The following is a 17,573-nucleotide window of genomic DNA, read 5'->3' as shown; positions in this document are numbered from 1 at the left end:
TGAAGAACTATACGCGCCGGGATAGGCTTGTTTTGAGAGACGGAAGTGGCATGAAGGAGGAAGGCGAGGAGAACACGTGGCGGCGCCCTCTGCCTTGCAACCACGTGGGGTCTGCCCATTTTGAACCTCTGGGTCCGGTTTGGTCTTGGAATTTGTTGTTCCATATACATTGTCATATAAAATCCAGATTATCTGCTTTGGAGTGGATTATATGGCAGTATAGACTCATATAATCCAGTTCAAAGCAAGTAATGTGGATTATCTGCTTTGGAGTGGATTATAGGGCAGTGTAGACTCGTATAATCCAGTTCAAAGCAAGTAATCCGCATTATCTGCTTTGGAGTGGATTATAGGGCAGTGTAGACTCGTATAATCCAGTTCAAAGCAAGTAATGTGGATTATCTGCTTTGGAGTGGATTATATAGCAGTGTAGACTCATATAATCCAGTTCAAAGCAAGTAATGTGGATTATCTGCTTTGGAGTGGATTATAGGGCAGTGTAGACTCGTATAATCCAGTTCAAAGCAAGTAATGTGGATTATCTGCTTTGGAGTGGATTATAGGGCAGTGTAGACTCATATAATCCAGTTCAAAGCAAGTAATGTGGATTATCTGCTTTGGAGTGGATTATATAGCAGTGTAGACTCATATAATCCAGTTCAAAGCAAGTAATGTGGATTATCTGCTTTGGTAACCTGGATTATATGGCAGTGTAGACTCATATAATCCAGTTCAAAGCAAATAATGTGGATTATCTGCTTTGGTAACCTGGATTATATGGCAATGTAGACTCATATAATCCAGTTCAAAGCAAGTAATGTGGATTATCTGCTTTGGTAACCTGGATTATATGGCAGTGTAGACTCATATAATTCAGTTCAAAGCAGGTAATGTGGATTATCTGCTTTGGTAACCTGGATTATATGGCAATGTAGACTCATATAATCCAGTTCAAAGCAAGTAATGTGGATTATCTGCTTTGGTAACCTGGATTATATGGCAGTGTATACTCATATAATCCAGGTCAAAGCAAGTAATGTGGATTATGTCTTCAGATTATGCACGGCACAAACATGTGCAGGTAAGTGAATTTGAGGCTTTAAACCAAGATAAACAAAATTGGATATTCTGAAATAGAGCTCTTAATGCGTATCAATCTGCATAGGTGAATGAATAAATTTATTACGATCAACAAATAAAACAAGTAGAACCAACCAAATAATATTCAGCATATAGGTGTAAACCATATCCGATTAATAGTTGATTAAAAACAATAACAAGAAAACCCAGTTACTTCATGGCTGTACATGAGTACACTGACATCTACAAAAGCGTATGTTTCTGGTGTTCCTTAGGCCCCGTCTACATTGAGCATTTAATGCAGTTTAAAGCTAGCTTCAAGCTGTGGTGGCCAGGCAACAAAAGCACACAAAAGAAATCCCTTAATGTGCATTAGTAATTTGTGTAATTGCCACCCAAGCCTCAAACTAGTTCCAGGACTTTCTGTGGAATCGTCTGCACAACCAAACCCCATTTCTTCGGTAGAGTTTTGAAACAGCATTAAATGGTCAGTGTAGATAAGGCCTTAGGATCCTTCTCCACTGCCTTATCTGCTTTGAACTGGATTATATGAGTCTACACTGCCATATAATTCAGTTCAAAGCATATAATCTGTATTTTGTATGGCAGTGTAGAAAGAACCTTAGAGCAGAGCTTTCCAAACATTTTATGTGGGTGACACACATCATTTTAGACATGCATCAGTTCACGACGCAGTAATTAAAAAACACAATTTATTTACTTATTTATTTATTACAACATTTGTATCCCGCCCTTCTCACCCAAAAGGGGACACAGGGCAGTTTACAACAAAACACACATATATAAAAATATAAAATACAGTGCAAATCAATTAAAATTAATTAACTAATTAAATACAACAACATTCATAAAAACATTCATAACAATAAACAATAATTCACAACCCCTTATAAGAGATTTTTTACATGACTTGTAATAATGAAACATATGAAATCACACCTTTAGTTTATATTTAAAAAAATAATACGATTTGTAAGATAATAAGACATATTTCAATATACACACCCATACATTGCAGCCAACACACTAATGTGTTGCAACACACAGTTTGGAAAGCTCTGCCTAAGGCCCCTTCTGCACTGCAAAATCCATATTATCTGCTTTGAACTGGATTATATGGCAGTGTAGACTCACATCTGCACCTGCCTCCAACAGACAAGAGTTCTTTCTCCCACCCTGAACCTCACACAAATATATAAACCTCCCCTTGCCTAGTTCCCAACAGACCTCACAACCTCTGAGGATGCCTGCCACAGATGTGGGTGAAACGTCAGGAGAGAATGCTTCTGGATCATGGCCATACAGCCTGAAAGAATCACAGCAACCCAGTGTAGACTCATAAACAGTAGAGTCTTACTTATCCAAGCTAAACGGGCCGGCTGAACCTTGGATAAGCAAATATCTTGGATAATAAGGAGGGATTAAGAAAAAGCCTATTAAACATCAAATTAGGTTATGATTTTACAAATTAAGCACCAAAACATCATGTTATACAACAAATTTGACAGAAAAAGCAGTTCAATACGCAGTAATGTTATGTTGTAATTACTGTATTTTAAAAATTTAGCACCACAATATCACACTATATTGAAAACATTGACTACAAATTGCATTGGATAATCCAGAACCTTGGATAACCGAGTCTTGGATAAGTGAGACCCTGCTGTATTATTATTATTGTTATTATTCAGAGCAGGACTGATAATAATAATGTATTATAGGGGCGTGTGGAAGGGACCCCCAAAGACCATCTAACTCCTTCTGCCACACCTAAAGCACTCCTGGCAGATGGCCATCGAGCTTTTGTTTCAAAGCCATTGATGGGCTTCCTTTCACAAGCTTTTGTGCCTGGCTATTGCAGTTTGTCCTGATGCCGGCTTCGAACTGTGTTGAATGGGGTTTGGGGTTTTCTGCCTCAGAAGGTGCATATTCTAATACCCTGTTTCCCTGAAAATAAGACATCCTCGGAAAATAAGACCTAGTAAAGGTTTTGCTGAATTGCTAAATATAAGGCCTCCCCTGAAAGTAAGACCTACAAAGTATGTACCATAGATTCGTGTACATGGAAATAATGGAAGTACAGTAGAGTCTCACTTATCCAACATAAACGGGCCGGCAGAATGTTGGATAAGCAAATATGTTGGATAACAAGGAGAGATTAAGGAGAAGCCTATTAAACATCAAATTAGGTTATGATTTTACAAATTAAGCACGAAAACATCATGTTATACAAGAAATTTGACAGAAAAAGTAGTTCAATAGACAATAAAGCTACGTAATAATTACTGTATTTACGAATTTAGCACCAAAATATCACGATGTATTGAAAACATTGACTACAAAAATGCGTTGGATAATCCAGAACCTTGGATAAGCGAGTCTTGGATAACTGAGATTCTACTGTAATCCAGTGCAAAGCAGATAATGTGGATTATATGGCAGTTCTAGAAGGTGCCTCAGTTGCAGATTACAAAATAAAAGCATTAAAGCAAGTTTTGGAAAAACTAAGTCGTGTAGCAAATCTGAGGTCATATTTTGCATTTGGAATGCCAAATTCCTATAAAACCAGCATACATTTCTAATTTTGCAGGCCTATGCTATCTACAGTGTAACCCACAAATTAAAATAATAAAATGCAATAAAAATTCTTAAAAATAGTTTAGTTAAAACAATGCACTTTCCCCTAGCCAGTTCTTTAAAAACTGTTTTAAAAGCCCTTCTGAATCGCATATCTTGCTGGGCGGACAAGGAGGAGGAGGCCATTCTTGTCTCCCTGGGAAGGGAGTGCCAGAGCCTGGGGCCATCGCTTTCCAATGATCTTAAATTTGGCCCTCAGGCTGAAAGGACAAGGTCCCTGCCCTTGGATCAGCCCAGACCTGTGAACACCTGAATGCTAGTTGAGCAGTTAAGATGTTCATAACATTTGTCTACTGATAATACTGAAGTGGGACAACGGAGCTTCTCTTGGAGGTTCTTTCAGGAAGGTCAAAATGAGATGCAGAGAATGAGAAGCCGGGCTGTGGCGCAGCTGGCTAGTAACCAGCTGCAATAAATCACTACTGACCGAGAGGTCATGAGTTCAAAGCCCGGGTCGGGTTAAGCCCCTGACCATTAAATAGCTCGGCTTGCTGTTGACCTATGCAGCCCCGAAAGACAGTTGCATCTGTCAAGTAGGGAAATTTAGGTACGCTTTATGCGGGAGGCTAATTTAACTAATTTACAACATCATAGAAACTGCCAGCAAAACACGAGGAAAGGAATGAGGAAGTACAGCCCTAGTGGATGGTGAAGCAACCGCTCCCCCTGTGGCCGGAATCGTGAAGATGGGAAAAAAATGTTAAATGCCTCTGTGTCTGTCTATATACAGTATGTTGTTTGTCTGTTGGCATTGAATGTTTGCCATTGTAATCCGCCCTGAGTCCCCTTCGGGGTGAGAAGGGCGGAATATAAATTCTGTAAATTAATAATAATAATAATAATAATAAGCACACAATAAGGCCCCTTCCACACTGCTCAATATCCCAGGATCTGATCCCAGATTATTTGATTTAAACCGGATTATATCTCCACTGCCAGATAATCTGGGATAAGAAGATAATTTGGGATCATGTCCTAGGATGGAAGGGGCCTAAGGGTTTACAAAGCAAGCTGCTGTAACGCAGTGCATGTATGTGTGTGTGCGTGTGTGTGTGTATATATATATATATATATATAATACAGTAGAGTCTCACTTATCCAACATAAACGGGCCGGCAGAACATTGGATAAGTGAAAATGTTGGACAATAAAGCGGGATTATGTTATGTAATAATTACTGTATTTATGAATTTAGCACCAAAACTTCGCAATGTATTGAAAAATTGACTACAAAAATACTGACTACTAAAAGGCAAACTGCATTGGCCTCGAACTCATGACCTCTTGGTCAGAGTGATTTATTGCAGCTGGCTGCTAACCAGCCTGCGCCACAGCCCGGCCCCTTGCTATCCAAAGCTCTATCTGTATGAATAAATAGATAGACCAATATAGACAGACAGACAGACATAATAGACTCTGTTGACTGGAACTTACATACAAATTCAACTTAAGAACAAACCTACAGAACCTCTCTTTTTCGTAACTTGGGGACCCTAGGCACCTTTAGATCAGACATGGGCAAACTTGGGCAAATGGGCAAATACAGGATAAAACTATGCAATATATATAAAAACATACGTGTTATTTAAAAAACAGTAATTTAAAATTAATTAGAAGGCCATATAAAATAGACAAATAGCTCAGCACCCCTGTCCAATTATAAATACAGTAGAGTCTCACTTATCCAAGCTTCGCTTATCCAACGTTCTGGATTATCCAACGCAGTCTGTGTCCTGCTCGGATCCACCGTTGTTTCTTTAGGCAGCAAGGAAAAAAACCCACCCCTGTCTAATTACAAATACAGAGTCTCACTTATCCAAGCTTCGCTTATCCAATGTTCTGGATTATCCAACGTAGTTTTACTTCTGCTTGGATCCACAGTTTAGACAATAAGGACTGAACTTTTTATGGATTTAACTTCTGACAATGTATTACTTTAAGTTCATTTTATGCCATTCTATATTTATTTATAGTCAATGTTTTCGTAGTCAATGTTTTCGTAGTCAATGTTTTCAATACACTGTGATGTTTTCGTGCTAAATTCGTACATACAGTAATCACTACATAACATTACCGTGTTTTGGACTGCTTTTTCTGTCGATTTGTTGTAAAACATGATGTTTTGGTGCTTAATTTGTAAAATCATCATGTAATTTGACATTTAATAGGCTTTTCCTTTATCCCTCCTTATTATCCAAGATATTCACTTATCCAACGTTCTGCCAGCCCGTTTATGTTGGATAAGTGAGACTCAACTGTAACTTGGATAAGTGAGACTCAACTGTAAAATGTCAAAGCAGTGTGCAGGAGGGACTTGAAGAGATTATTCTGCAAGTTTTGTTTTCATTTTAAAGTGTAAATGGAGCGTAGGAGGAATTGCGGGCCTAGTTTATCATTTAACCAGCAAGGCTATTAATCCAGTTCTTTATATCATTTAACCAACCAGAATATTAATTCAGTTTTCTGTTTTACTTCCTACTTTTAGTGCAAGCTGTTTTAGTGCTGCTTTTTCTAATGTAGATTTACGTTTCACCCATTGTCTCGCTGATACTGATGTAAATCTCAGGACTAGTCCCAATTAGAGAACAAAATTCTGATTAAATCAACGAGTGTACTTTGGTGATGAGTAGAAATGAGATTTACACTTGGGTAGTATAGTGGTTTGAGCATTGGAGTCTGGCACCTTTTACACTGCCATATATTCCAGATTATCTGCTTTGAACTGGATTATAGGCATGAGCAAACTTGGGTCCTCCAGGTGTTTTGGACTTCAACTCCCACAATTCCTAACAGCCGGTAGGCTGTTAGGAATTGTGGGAGTTGAAGTCCAAAACACCTGGAGGGCCCAAGTTTGCCCATGCCTGCTCCATAAATTACTAATCCAAACCATAAGAATATTGGTAAACCATTTTGTATTTAAATGGAACACTTTTATGCAACTGGTTGGTAAGTCTTTTTAAGGGGGAACCTTAAAACCTGCATTTGTGGGCTAAAATATGAGCCAAGACTGTGATGCAGCAGCAAAAAAGTCCAACGTCTTTCTATACCACAATCTTATTGAACTGTGGAGCCCAAAATCGAACATAATAAGCCAAGGAATAAGCACAGAATAAAGCAGGACTATTTTTATAGTCCATGATCTGGACACCATATTTCTATCATTGACACCTAGTATGACATTGGCCTTTTTTGCCGCTGCACCACTGCGCTGCCGGCTCACGTTTAGCCCACAAATGCAAACTTTCTCAATTTCTAGATCAGACTACCTTATATAAGGCTTCAAAACTGAGACCATTATAATCACCTCTTTTGGTGATGGCATCAACCATAGTTGCATAAAAACATGGCATTTAAATAAATACCGTATATATTTGAGTATAAGCCGAGTTTTTCAGCCCTTTTTTAGGTCTGAAAAAAAAACCCCTTTGCTTATACTCGGGTGAGGGTCCTGGGAGGCTTATATTCAGATCAGCTTATACTTGAATATATATGATACATGTATTATTTTTCTCTATTATTATTGGTAGTATAACATTTATTATTTTACTCTATTAATCATTATTATTTATTATTTAACTCTATTATTATTATTACTATTCCTTTTAATTTACTCTATTTTTATTATTATTAATACATTTATTACTTTGCCCTGGCATTTATTATTTTACTCTATTTATTGTTACTTTTATTATTTCATTCTATTTAATAATATTATTATACAGTAGAGTCTCGCTTATCCAACGTAAACAGGCCGGCAGAACGTTGGATAAGCGAATATGTTGGATAATAAGGAGGGATTAAGGAAAAGCCTATTAAACATCAAATTAGGTTATGATTTTACAAATTAAGCACCAAAACATCATGTTATACAACAAATTTTAAAGAAAAAGTAGTTCAATACGCAGTAATGCTATGTAGTAATTACTGTATTTACGAATTTATCACCAAAATATCATGATGTATTGAAAACATTGACTACAAAAATGCATTGGATAATCCAGAACGTTGGATAAGCGAGACTCTACTGTATTTATTATTTCACTCTATTATTAAATAAGCACATTTACATTGAAGGAGATGAAAATAATGATAATGAAAATAATAATCTGGATTTTTTACGGCAGTGTTGAAGGGGTCTGAGAAGTGGCATCAAACTGTGTTAACCCTCCAGTGTAGACAGACACATCCTAACAGTCTGACCAGAGTTTCCAGACTGAAACCAAGTTTCCTGTGAATGCAAGAGTTTTTTCCCACTAGATGGCAATGGAGAATTGCTTTATTTTTCATCAGCCAGAAATCTAGATGCAAACTGTCCCGTCAAACCTTTAAAAAAACATTTCAATGCCAGTGTTGTTTTAAGCAAGGCAATAGAAACATGATTGAAAAACAAACTGAAATCCTTAATGAAACAAAACTAAATTTCTGCCCTGGAGCCAATTGGAAAGTAGGAGCCAGAAGAACAACTAGATCTACAGTTTATTTTGGGTTTGTGACTGCTTTGTTTTTTATTCAAAATACATACCCATGGATTTGTGTATCAAATGTATTTGCCTATGTATCTATGTGCATTTATATAAAAGGAAGCTATCTGTCTGTCTATCTATCTATCTATCTATCTATCTATCATCTATCTATCTAATCTATCTATCTATCTATCATCTATCTATCTATCTATCATCTATCTATCTATTATCTATCTGTCTTATCTATCTATCTATCTATCTATCTAATCTATCTATCTATCATCTATCTATCATCTATCTATCTATCTAATCTATCTATCTATCTATCTAATCTATCTATCTATTATCTATCTGTCTTATCTATCTATCTAATCTATCTATCTATCATCTATCTATCTATCTATCATCTATCTATCTATCTATCTATCATCTATCTATCTATCTAATCTATCTATCTATCTAATCTATCTATCTATTATCTATCTGTCTTATCTACCTATCTAATCTATCTATCTATCATCTATCTATCTATCTATCTATCTATCATCTATCTATCTATCTAATCTATCTATCTAATCTATCTATCTATCTATCTATCATCTATCTATCTATCATCTATCTATCTATCTATCTATCTATCTAATCTATCTATCTAATCTATCTATCTATTATCTATCTGTCTTATCTATCTATCTATCATCTATCTATCTATCTAATCTATCTATCTATCTATCTATCTAATCTATCTATCTATCTAATCTATCTATCTAATCTATCTATCTAATCTATCTATCTAATCTATCTATCTATTATCTATCTGTCATCTATCTATCTATCTATCTAATCTATCTATCTATCTATCTATCATCTATCTATCTATCTAATCTATCTAATCTATCTAATCTATCTATCTATTATCTATCTGTCATCTATCTATCTATCTAATCTATCTATCTATCTATCTATCTATCATCTATCTAATCTATCTAATCTATCTAATCTATCTATCTATCTAATCTATCTATCTAATCTAATCTATCTATCATCTATCTATCATCTATCTAATCTATCTATCATCTATCTATCTATCTATCTAATCTATCTATCTAATCTATCTATCTATTATCTATCTGTCTTATCTATCTATCTAATCTATCTATCTATCTATCTATCTAATCTATCTATCTATCTATCTAATCTATCTATCTATTATCTATCTGTCTTATCTATCTATCTAATCTATCTATCTATTATCTATCTATCTATTATCTATCTGTCATCTATCTATCTATCTATCTATCTAATCTATCTATCTATCTATCATCTATCTATCTATCTTATCTATCTATCTATCTAATCTATCTATCTATCATCTATCTATCTATCTATCTAATCTATCTATCTATCTATCTATCTAATCTATCTATCTATTATCTATCTGTCCTATCTATCTATCTATCTATCTATTTATCTATCTATCTAATCTTTCTATCTATCTATCTATCTATCTATCTATCTATCTATCATCTATCTAATCTATCTATCTATCATCTATCTAATCTATCTATCATCTATCTATCTATCTATCTAATCTATCTATCTATCTAATCTATCTATCTGTCTGTCTGTCTGTCTGTCTTATCTATCTATCTATCTATCTATCTATCATCTATCTAATCTATCTATCTGTCTTATCTATCTATCTATCTATCTATTTAAATATCTATCTATCTAATCTATCTGATCTATCTATCTATCTATTTAAATATCTATCTAATCTATCTATCTATCTAATCTATCTATCTAATCTATCTATCTATTATCTATCTGTCTTATCTATCTATCTAATCTATCTAATCTATCTATCTATCATCTATCTATCTAATCTATCTATCTATCTATCTATCTATCTATCTATCTATCTAATCTATCTATCTATTATCTATCTGTCCTATCTATCTGTCCTATCTATTTATCTATCTATCTATCTATCTATCTATCTATCATCTATCTAATCTATCTATCTGTCATCTATCTATCATCCATCTAATCTATCTACCTATCTATCTTCTATATCTATCTATCTATCTATCTATCTATCTATCTATCTATCTATCATCTATCTAATCTATCTATCATCTATCTATCATCTATCTATCTATCTAATCTATCTATCTATCATCTATCTATCTATCTATCTATCTATCATCTATCTAATCTATCTATCTGTCTTATCTATCTATCTATCTATCTATCTATCTAAATATCTATCTATCTATCTATTTAAATATCTATCTATCTAATCTATCTGATCTATCTATCTATCTATTTAAATATCTATCTAATCTATCTATCTATCTATCTATCTATCTATCTATCTAATCTATCTATCTATTATCTATCTGTCTTATCTATCTATCTAATCTATCTAATCTATCTATCTATCATCTATCTATCTAATCTATCTATCTATCTATCTATCTATCTAATCTATCTATCTATTATCTATCTGTCTTATCTATCTATCTAATCTATCTAATCTATCTATCTATCATCTATCTATCTAATCTATCTATCTATCTATCTATCTAATCTATCTATCTATTATCTATCTGTCCTATCTATCTGTCCTATCTATTTATCTATCTATCTATCTATCTATCTATCTATCTATCTATCTATCTATCATCTATCTAATCTATCTATCTGTCATCTATCTATCATCCATCTAATCTATCTACCTATCTATCTTCTATCTATATCTATCTATCTATCTATCTATCTATCTATCTATCTATCTATCTATCTATCTATCATCTATCTAATCTATCTATCATCTATCTATCATCTATCTATCTATCTAATCTATCTATCTATCATCTATCTATCTATCTATCTATCTATCTATCTATCATCTATCTATCTATCATCTATCTATCTATCTCCACAGGGAGAATGCACACAGACTCCGGGTGCATCTATATTGTAGTCTTAATACACTTTGATCCCACTTTCACTGCCATGGTTCAGTGCTATGGATTCCTGTTTTCTGTTTTGTTTTGCAATGTCCTAACTTTCCCTTCCAAAGCCTCACCAAGGCCCCTTCTGCACTGCCATAAAATTCAGATGATCAAAGCAGATAATCCACATTATATAAGTCTACACTGCCGTATAATCCAGTTCAAAGCAGATAATCTGGATTTTATATGGCAGTGTCCAAGCAACAGCTCCCAGGATTCTATAGCATTGAATCGTGGCAGTCAAAAGTGATGTCAAACTGCATTAATCCTACAGTGTAAATGCACCTTGAGTTTCAAGTGGGCCTAATACATTAAAAATATTATAGATGTGTAATGTGTAATATATATGTACAGTAGAGTCTCACTTATCCAACATAAACGGGCCGGCAGAATGTTGGATAAGCGAATATGTTGGATAATAAGGAGGCATTAAGGAAAAGCCTATTAAACATCAAATTAGGTTATGATTTTACAAATTAAGCACCAAAACTTCATGTTATATAACAAATTTGACAGAAAAAGTAGTTCAATACGCAGTAATGTTATGTTGTAATTACTGTATTTACGAATTTAGCACCAAAATATCACGATATATTGAAAACATTGACTACAAAAATGCATTGGATAATCCAGAACGTTGGATAACCGAGTCTTGGATAAGTGAGACTCTACTGTATAATATATGTAAAAATATTACAGTTAAAAGCAGACCAAAATAATGCCATTAAACCTAAATCTAACTATTTTATTTATTTTTTTACAATATTTATATCCCGCCCTTCTTTCTCACCCTGAAGGGGTCTCTCGAACATACAGTAGAGTCTCACTTATCCAACGTTCTGGATTATCCAATGCATTTTTGTAGTCAATGTTTTCAATACATCGTGATATTTTGGTGCTAAATTCGTAAATACAGTAATTACTACATAGAATTACTGTGTATTGAACTACTTTTTCTGTCAAATTTGTTGTTAAACATTATGTTTTAGTGCTTAATTTGTAAAATCATAACTTAATTTGATGTGTAATAGGCTTTTCCTTAATCCCTCCTTATTATCCAACATATTCGCTTATCCAACGTTCTACTGGCCCGTTTATGTTGGATAAGTGAGACTCTACTGTATATATGGCAAACATTCAATGCCATCAGACAAACAACATACAGTATAGACACACACAGAGGCATTTAACATTTCCAGCTTCACGATTCCGGCCACAGGGGGAGCTGTTGCTTCACCGTCCACTAGTGACTGTACTTCCTCATTCCTTTCCACATGCTGCTGGCAGTTTTATGGTGTTGTAAATTAGTTAAATTAGCCTCCCACATAAAGCGTACCTAAATTTCCTACTTGACAGATGCAACTGTCTTTCGGGCAGCATAGGTCAACACAAGCTGGGCTATTTAATGGTTGGGGGCTTAACCCGATCCGGGCTTCGAACGCATGACCTCTTGGTCAGTAGTGATTTATTGCAGCTGGTTACTAGCCAGCTGCGCCACAATAATTTTGAAATGTACGTTTTTAAAGTTGTAGTGTTTATTTGATAACAGAGGCTGGATGGCCATCTTTCAGGAGAGCTTTGACTGTGATTTTCCTGCATGGCAGAATAATAGGGTTGGGCTAGATGGCCTTTAAAGATCTCTTCCAACTCTTATGATTCTATGATTTCTATGACCTTGGTATCCATAATCTGAACTGCATCTACACTGGAGAATTAACACAGTTTAATCATACTTTAAAGGATTGGTGGAATCATGGGAATTGTAGTTTGGTGAGGCACCAGCACTCTTCGGCAGTGAAGGCTAAAGACCTTGTAAAATTGCAAGGATTCCATAGCATGGAGCCCAAAGCAGAATTAAAGTGGTCCCAAACCGCATTAATGATCCAGTGCAGATGCACCCTATGGCTCCCTTATATGAGATGCTGGGATTTGTAGTTTTGTGGTGTATCTTTAGACTGGAAAGCCATAGTTACCGGTCTCATAAATGAGATAAACACCAAGCATCCGACTCAATGTAAGGCAGCATTTTAAATACCAAACTGTTTAGAATGGCAAAGATATCAAAATGATATATTTTATCATTCGTTTGCATTGAATATTCTGCCAGGCGAATCAGTAGGGCGTCCTCTAAATACAATTGTGCATTTTGCAACAGTGAAGGAATTTTATTATCTCAATTGCCCAAATCTTTTTTTTTTTGTTTTGTTATCATCATGCCTTCTTCCCTTTGTCAAATGATATACGACAATTTAGGGAAATTCTATTTATTAAAGCCCGCGTTTCTGCAAAGTACGCCGTGAGTCTTATAACAAATTGGGCCAATGATTCAAATAAAGGATTTTGATACTCCCCGTGGCTCTAACTTTAATTTACTTTTACCCGAGAGAGTCTCAGAAACGCGGCGAGCAATTTTATACGGAGTTTGGAAAAGTTACTTTTTGGGGTTACACTCCCCAGATCCAACATGGTGAAATTGGAGAATCGGGGGAGTAATTTGGAAACTTTTCCGCAAAGCTCCCAACTCATCTTGCATCTGTACTATAGAATGAATGCGGTTTGACCCCACTTTAATTGCCATGGCTCTGTGCTATAGAATCCTGGGAGTTGTAGTTTTACAAGGCTTTTTTGCCTTCTCTAACGAATATGAGAAATGCCTGATGGCATCATGGTGACCAACAAAACAACAAAACTACAGGCCCCCCAACCTCGAAATTTGACAACACAACCCATCATCCACGCCTCTAGGTTGATACAACAAAAAGAAAAGAAAAGTCCTAATTAGAGGAAAAGGAATAATGGTTTTTATCCAATTGCTGCCAGTTAGAGGACTAATCTCTGCCCACTTGGTCTCCTAGCAACCCACTCAGCCCAGGGGACAGGCCGAGTTAGGCCTCACTTAGGCCTCTTCCACAGATTATCTAATTTGCACTGGATTATATGGCAGTGTAGACTCAAGGCCCTTCCACACATCTATATAACCCATTTATAATGGACTTAATGCCAGGGGAAAACCTTTACCTTTTACCTTAACTACCACCAATTCCTCAATACTTTATTTCCCATACCACCAGACTTCAGCACAGCAACGTGTGGCCGGGCACAGCTAGTATATATATATAAATACATTTATATCCTGCCCTTTTCACCCTGAAGAGGACTCAGAGCGGCTTACAAATTAAATTTACATACATTATTATATTATTAGCATAGCACAATACTGGCAATAAATTACCATATTGTACTATATCTATGTATTGTAATATGATTAATAATATTACATGTAATACATAACATAGTTGTTGCGAAAAGGTAATGAACAGGTTCCCAATCTTTCTTTGAATTAGTGATTTTTCATGAATCTGCAGAGACACTTTGTCCATTTTGGGTGTGCCTACACTGTAGAATTAATGCAGTTTGATACCACTTCAATTGTCATGGTGCAATGCTATGGCATCATGGGAACTGTAGCTTTATAAGAACCATACCCTTCTCTGCCAAATAGTATTGGTGTCTCACCATACTGTGAATCCCAGAAATCCATAGCATTTAGACATAGCAGTCTAATGTGGTGCCGAACTGCATTAATTCTATAGTGTAGATGCACCCTTTGGCAAAGTTCCATCTTTGAGCATATGCCATCCTTGCAGCGGTGATGATATATTTGTTAGGCTGCTGTGAGTTTTCCGGGCTGTATGGCCATGCTCAGGAAGCATTCTCTCCTGATGTTTCGCCCACATCTATGGCAGGCATCCTCAGAGGTGGTGAGGTCTGTTGGAAACTAGGCAAGTGGGGTTTATATATCTGTGGAATGATGTCCAGGGTGGGAGAAAGAAAGAACTCTTGTCTGTTTGAGGCAAGTTGGCCACCTTGATTTGCATTGAATGGCCTTGCAGCTTCAAAGCCTGGGGGAATCCTTTGTTGGGAGGTGTTAGTTGGCCCTGATTGTTTCATGCCTGGAATTCCTCTATTTTCTGAGTGTTGTCCTTCCTTTCTTTTTTTCCAATATACCTCTCAACCTCTGAGGATGCCTGCCATAGATGTGGGCGAAACATCAGGAGAGAATGCTTCTGGAAAATGACCATACAGCCCGGAAAACACACAACAACCCAGTGATTTTGGCTATGAAAGCCTCCGACGACACAATATATTTGTTACATTCTCCCAAATTTTCTTTCATCTCATCTGTTTATCCAATATTTTTTGTCCTTTCAGCAATAAAATGTCCTGTAACTTGAATTCGATGTATTTGAGACTCCAAAAGACCGAGGACTGGATTATATGTGTCTACATTGCCATATAATCCAGTTTAAAGCAGATAATCTGGATTTTATATGGCAGTGTAGAAGGGGCCCAACACTTCAACTAAAACAGTCAAAGATCCTGATTTTTGCAGCCAAAGATGCAACCAAATTTTCAAATAATACATTTTATTTGCACATTTAGAAAGCTTGCAGACCTCCCTAAGGAAGATAGTCACAGCACCAAATGCATGTTGGCAGGATAAACAACGTCTATTTTGTTAGTGACGGGGTTTTTTTTCCCATCTTATAGCGGTGGAACACTTTATTTGTTTCCAAAGGCCACTTTGTCTTAATTTATCGGTTCATAGCTATAGCCCTGCAATAAGCAAAAGGCCGGCTGCCTCTCTGGAGAGCCATCCGTCATGCCTGTCCATTAAAATAAATAAAGAAATAATAAGGCGGCTCAGGGAAAAGCATGACCATGCAAAATATTGCTCCCTGTCATAGCTTTTAGACAGAAATTGGCTTCCCTTAAAAATGGAACAGTGGATAAAGTAGGATTTTTCATTTCTTTCCTGGGATTAACCCTGTTGAGTGTCTTGCTGTGTTCATTTGCAGACTCATCCATGGTTTCATCAAGAGTTAGAGTTAGAAACAGATGAGGCGATGGATTTCGAGGGCATTCCTGCTTCAGTTCCAAGCCCCATGGCCTTACAGGTGCCGGATATTGTGATATTACAGGATCCGCTAATTGGCGAACATTCCAAAGTCTCTCCAGTGTTACCCGTACCAGATGGTACAGACGTGGGGGAGAATGGAACTTTTAATCGGAGAGACTTTGTTACAAAAGATAGAAGCAGGAGACAAGGGGTGAGAAGAAGTCAAAGACTCGCTCTCAAATTGGATAATGATTAAATTTCCCATGAGAACTTTGTGGGTCCTGCACTCCCTAATTCTTGCAGACTTGGGATTCTGTTAAAAGTACTCCTCACTCTATTCTCATTGCGGTGTCAACTTTGCCTTTCCTCGGAAGAGGTTCCAGTTTCCAGTTCCTTGCCTTGTCTTCTGAATCCGAGGTGCCGAGTTTCCAGTTTCAGGAGAGCCGCGTCGAGCCGCGACTCCCGAGTAGACCTTGCCTTGTTACCGCGACTTCCTTGTTCCTGAATCGAGATTGACTCAGCCTTGTTTACCTTGCTTCCTTGACTTTGCTATGGGACTTTTCAAGTGGATTTGCAGTGCTTTGATTTCTGCTATTGCTTCATAGACAAACTTTGATTTCTAAAGGAAGCTATCGAGCTTCCCTTGTGGATTATAAATTGGACATTGATAAACTTTTTCTGAATTGCAATAGACTATATATTATGGACTATTTCTTACTCTGACTTTCCACCTTAAATGCGTATAGATATATATATATATATTCTGCTTCAATAAACGGCTTGTGTGTTATATTGGCTCCGGTCTGGTTTTCGAGTGCTCGCGCTGCCTTGGGTGCAACACTTGTAGTCAATGGGACAAAACTGTGCAGTCGTCCCTCTGTAGCGATGGATTCTCAGTCTGTGGGTTTGACTAATAATAGTGAAAAGATTGGGGTTGAAAATTTAGATGTTGGATTCCATATCTATGGCATTCGCCTCCATGAAAGACACATTTGAATAAGGTGCATTTCAGGCATCTTCAGATTTCAGATAAAATCTTCTAAGGCTGTTTCTATACTGACCATATACTGGACCCTGAATTGCATGGTATGGGCAAACTATGGCCCTCCAGGTGTTTTGGGCTTCAACCCCCACAATTCCTAACAGCCAGTTCTGTTAGGAATTGTGGGAGTTGAAGTCCAAAACACCCAGAGGGCACAAGTTTGCCCATGGCTGATATAATGCATTATATGTTTTATAGAACTCTTATATGTTGATGATAACGTACTCTGTGCTCATTCAGAAGAAGGCCTACAAGCCACTGTAAACACTTTCGCAGAAGCATATTTATTTATTTATTTATTTACAGTATTTATATTCCGCCCTTCTCACCCCGAAGGGGACTCAGGGTGGATCACATTATATACATATAGAGCAAACATTCAATGCCCATATACACACAGAACCGAGACA

General features: G+C 36.3%; 1 long non-coding RNA gene across 1 annotated transcript; it reads left to right on the top strand.

The window, feature by feature from the left end:
* The first annotated feature begins 45 nt into the window (after positions 1-45).
* LOC134297923 (uncharacterized) lies at positions 46-16,911 on the top strand. The gene is made up of 2 exons (XR_010004897.1): positions 46-132; positions 16,081-16,911. It is a non-coding gene; the product is annotated as an uncharacterized LOC134297923 (long non-coding RNA).
* The last annotated feature ends 662 nt before the right edge of the window (positions 16,912-17,573 follow it).

The sequence above is a fragment of the Anolis carolinensis genome, chromosome 3 (assembly GCF_035594765.1).
Source record: "Anolis carolinensis isolate JA03-04 chromosome 3, rAnoCar3.1.pri, whole genome shotgun sequence".
In the NCBI taxonomy this organism is placed as follows: Eukaryota; Metazoa; Chordata; class Lepidosauria; order Squamata; family Dactyloidae; genus Anolis; species Anolis carolinensis.
The sequence above is the reverse complement of the archived record's forward strand: the minus strand, read 5'-3'. Positions and strand labels throughout refer to the sequence as shown.